The sequence below is a fragment of the Neovison vison genome, chromosome 5, assembly GCF_020171115.1.
Source record: "Neovison vison isolate M4711 chromosome 5, ASM_NN_V1, whole genome shotgun sequence".
Lineage (NCBI taxonomy): Eukaryota > Metazoa > Chordata > Mammalia > Carnivora > Mustelidae > Neogale > Neogale vison.
In genome coordinates this window covers 116,905,463-116,911,731 of record NC_058095.1, presented here as the reverse complement: position 1 = coordinate 116,911,731, position 6,269 = coordinate 116,905,463, and the positions used below count along the sequence as shown (strand labels likewise).

At 32.6% G+C, this 6,269-nt stretch overlaps 1 non-coding gene across 1 annotated transcript; it reads right to left on the bottom strand.

The window, feature by feature from the left end:
* Window positions 1-2,768: 2,768 nt before the first annotated feature.
* LOC122907942 lies at window positions 2,769-2,950 on the bottom strand. The gene has a single exon (XR_006384802.1). It is a non-coding gene; the product is annotated as a U2 spliceosomal RNA (small nuclear RNA).
* Window positions 2,951-6,269: the final 3,319 nt, after the last annotated feature.

The following is a 6,269-nucleotide window of genomic DNA, read 5'->3' as shown; positions in this document are numbered from 1 at the left end:
CAGATTCTCTTTCCATCCCTCTTTCTCCTTTTCTCACTCTGTGAGCATGCCTCTGTATAGCAAAATGTATTTTTCATTTATAATTAAAAGTAACTTGAGGGAGATACATACAACCTGTGTATTTTTTCTTGTGTCTAGTCAAAGCAAAATTGCACCAAAGTTAGACAGATAGGAAGATTAAGCTGTAGTGAAGGGTAAAGAGGTCAGAACTGAGACTGTTTTGTTTTGACTAATTGTCACAATGTTGTTCTTGATGTGATACATAGATATAAATATAGATAGTCACAAATACGTGGGTGTGTGTGATCATGAATATGTGTCCAAATGAATAAATCAGCTGGCAAGTCCAGGAGTATTTGCTCCTCCACTTTAATGGAGAAATGTTTAAGATGGTCTTCAAAATTGTGGAAATACCCTCAGAATGTGTTCAGTGGAAAATCATCAGAAAACAATAATGAAAATCTTTTAATGTTATATAAATTATGTGGGAAATGAATAGTAATAAAAGTTAAAAGGAAACCTAAAAGAAAACACAGATTTTATGAACTTTGAGTCTTAGAACAAAAGATATGATTAGCACTAACAAACAAATAATATTACATTTCATTTTATACCTTATGTTCATAATTCTTTAAAGTTGTAGTGGTGTAAACTGTATTATTTTATTGTAATGTATTATTTTATTATATTATTTTAATGTAATATTTTCTCTTTATATACAACCTTATAATGTTCTGAAAATATCCAGGTATATGCAAGAATAAACACCCCCAGGTCCTTCCAGCTTTATAGCAGCCTTAAAATAAGAAATAATGGCTAACAGCATGATTGCTTACCATGTGCCAGAAACTGTACAGACCTTTCCCCACATTTTCCCATTGAAATCTTTCAGTAACTCTGTATGGCAAATATTATCTTTTCCTTCATTTTTAATTTTTTAAATTTATTTTTAAGATTTTACTTTTTTATTTGAGAGAAAGAGAGGGAGCATGAGCTGGGGCAGGGAGTGGGGCCAGGGGAAAGCAGAGGGAGAGGGAGAAGCAGCCTCCCTCCTGAACAAAGGTTCCTGAGGTAGGGCTCAATCGCAGGACTCCCAGGACTCTGAGATCATGACCTGAGCTGAAAGCAGAGGCTCAACCAACTGAGCCACCCAGGTCCCCCTCCTTCATTTTTTAAATGAGGAAACAGAGACACAAAATTGTAGGTAATTTGCTTCAATTTAGTGGTAGAGCAGACATTAAAACCTTAACCAATCTGATTCCAAAGCTCATTTAGATTAATCTTGTTTCGGGGCACCTGGATGCTTCAGTTGTTAAGTGTCTGCCTTCAGCTCAGGTCATGATCCAAGGGTCCTGAGACTGAGCTTCACATCAGGCTCTCTGCTCAGTGGGGAGCCTGATTCTTCCCCTCCTACTGACCCTGTTTGTGTTCCCTCTCTTGCTGTGTCTCAATCTGTCAAATAAATAAATACAATATTTAAAAAAATAAAGATTAATCTTGTTTTTTATTTTTTCTTTTCCTCTGAATTAACTCTCAAAATAACTCTCAAAACCCAACAAATGAATCAGTTAGAAATGGGGATAAAAACAGAAAAATAATATACAGACATTTCACCAAGGGTGATACACAGATGGAAAATAAGCAGCCTTTTTTTTTTTTTTTAAAGATTTTTATTATTTACTTGACAGAAAGAGATCACAAGTAGGCAGAGAGGCAGGCAGAGAGAGAGGAAGGGAAGCAGGCTCCCTCCTGAGCAGGGAGCCCTACGTGGGGCTTGATCCCAAGACCCTAAGATCATGACCCGAGCTGAAGGCAGAGGCTTTAACCCACTGAGCCACCCAGGCACCCCAATAAGCAGCCTTAAAGATGCTCAACATTATTAGCAATTAGAGAAATCCAAATTAAAACTATCATGAGATATAACTACAGACTATCAGAATGGGTAAAATTAAACATAGTAATTCCAAATGTGAGTGATGATGTGGAGAAATTGGATTACTCATACATTACTGGTGGAAATATAAAATAGTACAATCACTCTAACAGCTAGTATGACATATAGCCTAGTTCATAGCAGCTTCAGTAGATAAATGGTTAAATAAATATCCAGACTATGGAATGTATTCAACAACTCAAAGGAACAAACTATTGATACAGGCAACAGATCAGATGAACCTTGAGTGAAAAAGCCAATCTTAAAAATGATACTTGTGGAATAATTCCATTTATGTAACATTTGTAAGATAAAATAATTATAGGGGGGCCTGGATGGTTCAGTTGGTTAACATCTGCCTTCAGCTCAGGTCATGACCCCAGGGTCCCAAGACTGAGGCCTCCCTTGGGCTCTCTGCTCAGTGGAGAGCCTGTTTCTCCATTTGCCTCTCTTTCTCCCCCTGCTTGTGCTTTCTCTGTCTGTCTCTCTGTCAAATAAATAAATAAAATATTTAAAACAATTATAGAGATGGATAATAGGTTAATGGGTCACAGGATTTGGTGGAGAGGTGGAGGGGTTGGATGTGGTTATAAGGGGTAACAAAAAGAGTCATGTGGTTACTGCATGACAGAGTATCTTGACTGTGGTAGTTGTAACACAAGGCTAGACATGGACTAAAACCAAATAGAATTATATGTATATATACACACACAAATAATGCCTGTATAACTGTTGAAATCTAAATAAGCTCTATAGATTTCACCAATATAAATTTCCTGGTTTTATATTGTATTATAATTGTGTAAGAAGTTAACATTGTGGATGGATGAGAGAATGGTGCTTGAGACTACTCAGTGCATTTCTTTGCCACCTCCTGTGTTTCTATACCTTTTTTTTTCTTCAAAATAAGAAGTTAAAAAATAGATTGTGAGAAAGAAATATTACAAAAATATGCTGGGAATTTTGGGCAAAGCAAGAATTTTACACTTGATCTTAGCCAAAAGGCCGAGAAGCGATGGAGAAAGCAAGAATTTTAAAGTTGGAGTTCTTTTTCAGGAAGAAGTTGGGTTGACTTTTAAAATGAGCAGGATAAATTTGGAAGAGTAGAGAAAGAATAAAGGAATTGTTTAATAAAAAACAGTAATAGTTTTGAAGTATCTTATTTGAAACATGGCTATGTTCATTTTTTATTTCAGCAGTAGGAGTAAAGAAGGACAGCTTCTGTTCTGGAAGGTAGTGATTTCAATGGATATTTAAAATCAAAATTATCAACATAAAGTTCTGTCTGTGGAAAGAATCAGAATATATAGAATGGGTAATCTTGATAGTAACTTTAGACATGAATATTAAATAAGATGACACTTTAGTAAGCAAGTAAGCAGAACTGTGTTATTTTATATCAATGTCCTTCAGTTCAGTGAACTTTTTATTATTTAATTTGTTAAACTATCTAACAATCTAAAATAAAAGAATATCCAAAACACTAACTCAAAAAGCTATCTGCACCTGAATTCTCATAGCATTAGTTACAATATCCAAGATATGCAAACAACTTAAATGTCCATCAATGGATAAATGGATAAAGAAAATGGATTTAAAAATGCACACACATATGTATAATATGTATCTATATCTATCTATCTATATATTATACATACATATATATATATATATATACACACACAAAATAGAACATTGAATACTAGAATATTATTCAGCCATAAAAAAGAAAGCAGTCCTCCCATTTGTAGCAATACACATGGACATTAAGGGCATTATGCTAAGTGACTAAGTCAGACAGAGAAAGACAAATATTGTATGATCTCACTTATAGGTGAAATCTAAACAAAATGAAACAAAACCCAACAAACTCAGATACAGAAAAGAGACTAGTGATTGCCATAGATGGGGGTGGGGAGATGGGCAAAATAGGTGAAGGTGGTCAAAAGTTACAAATGTATAGTTATAAAATAAATAAAATGTGGACATGTATATAATGTACAGCATGGTGGCTATAGTTAGTAATACTGTATTATATACTTGAAAGTTGCCAAGAAAATAAATCTTAAAAGTTCTCATCATGGGGTGCCCAGATGGCTCAGTTAGTTAAACGACAAATTCTTGATTTTTGGCTCAGGTCATGATCTCACCTTCGTGGTATCAAGCCCCATGTCAGGCCCTGTGCTAAGCACAGAATCTACTTGTTCCCCTCCCTCTCATCCTCCAGCTTGTGTGCATGCACATGGTCTCTCTCTTTCTCTCTCTCTCTCTCTCAAATAAATAAATAAAAATCTTTTAAAAAAAAGTTCTCAGCACAAGAAAAAAAAATTGTAGCTATGGTCAACAGATGTTAGTTAGATTTAGTTGTAATGATCATTTCACAATACATATATAAATCCAATCATTATGTTGTTCACCTCAAGCTAATATAGGTCAATTATGTCTCAGTGAAAAGTTATTAAAAGAACATCTGGAGCAGTTAGCTCAGTTGGCTAAGTGTCTGCCTTCAGCTCAGATCATGATCCCAGGGTCCTGCTCTTGAGATCTCTCAAATAAAAACAAAATCTTTAAAAAAAGAAGAAAGTCCAAATTCTTGCTATTTTCCTTGGAAGGAAATAATATTATTTAGCTAATTAATTTTAATAAGAAATGAATGCTAGTAGAAGAGGTTGTTATTACATGGTATGATTTTTCATATTATGCAATCAATGAAAATATTGTTGGTAAAATATATGGAACTAAAGAAGACATAAAGATAATGAAGGAAAATAACAATTATATTTTTCAGGCAGTTATAATAATATAAACCAAAAATATGATGAATGATTTCAAATTAAACTGATGACTGCTGGTTAGCTACAGTGGAAATATGAATATAAGTGCTTATAGTTTAATGCGTTAACTTTCTTGGTTACCTTGCTTTCCTAATAAAAATAACAAGTTATTAGGCAATTCATATGGGTATAAAATTATGTTAAATTCTAAACATAACAGATGCTAAAATAAACACTGCAACTTATTTTATTAATCCTTATTTTTGCTTAGGATTTTTTTTTATAAATATATGATAGATTTTGCATTTAATGCATTTTTCTTAAAAGGAGTTTGTGGAAATCATCAAACTTTTACCTTTCACTGCAAGATTATCTCTACAATTAGGAAGTTATTAGAAGTATTTTAGTCAACAAAAAAGCATGGTCTACCCCATCTATTATAAAAAAAATACTTTGGTAGATACACTATTTTCTGAATTACCAAGTAAAAAATGACAGTTCCATTTGAAACATATTAGAGAGCGCCGAATCCTAACCACTAGACCACCAGGGAGCGTCTGAAACATATTAGAAATATTTTATTGTCATTGTATTGGGGGGAGTGGGTGTGTGAAGCACTGTTAAGATGAACACACCTTCATGGGTGAAGAAACAAGCATTTATTATTTTATGACAGATAATTTTGTATATTAAGATAATGAGAAGTCATTTTAAAATCATAGAATGTTTTATTCTTTGAGACAAAATGAGTTATGGTAAAACTCATATATATTTAAAGGGTGACATACATTGAATACATTTTGTCATTTTATGAAAATTAATGTTGGCATCTCTTTAATTTCCCCAGGAGTATTTCTCAATTTATTACACATGGACAAATTTCTTCATCAATATATTGTTTTCACATGATGTTATGTTGTGCACAGAAGGTAGGATGGTTTTAATTATATATGGAACTACAGTTTAATGGAAAAATGAGAAAAAAAAGATCACAGAAAGTGGATTTTCAGCATAGAATATATTTAACAAATAAAATTAGCTCTTCATGTTTTAGTCATTCTTTGCTAGTGCCTTTATTAAGATTTTTTAATCTATAGTGTAAGTTCACTATTTCTGTCTGAAGTTACAGTATAAAATAAGTTTCTAAGAAAAGATGACTGATATCATTTAAATTATTTGATCAGTCTAAGTCATCAATTACCTAAATAAAGATTAACTTTTATCTCATTCCTACTGTTGAGTTGTTGATAAAAGACAATTTAATGATAGATAATTATAATAAGGAAAGTCACCAGGAATCTTTAAGAACATGTTATAACATGTAAAAAATGAAAAAAAAGAGGTAAATACATAGATACATAGAGATGTACATTCATACTTTCAGGAAGATATATAATCAGTTCATATGACATTTAAACTTATTTTAATTAATGGGATACATGTATTGTTTTGAATATCTAAATAGTTTTAACTTAATATTGTTGGTATAATTTTCCCCACAGGAAAAGCTTTCCATTTCTTCTTCTAATCCAGATAAAGTTTAAAAATCAATTTTAATTTTT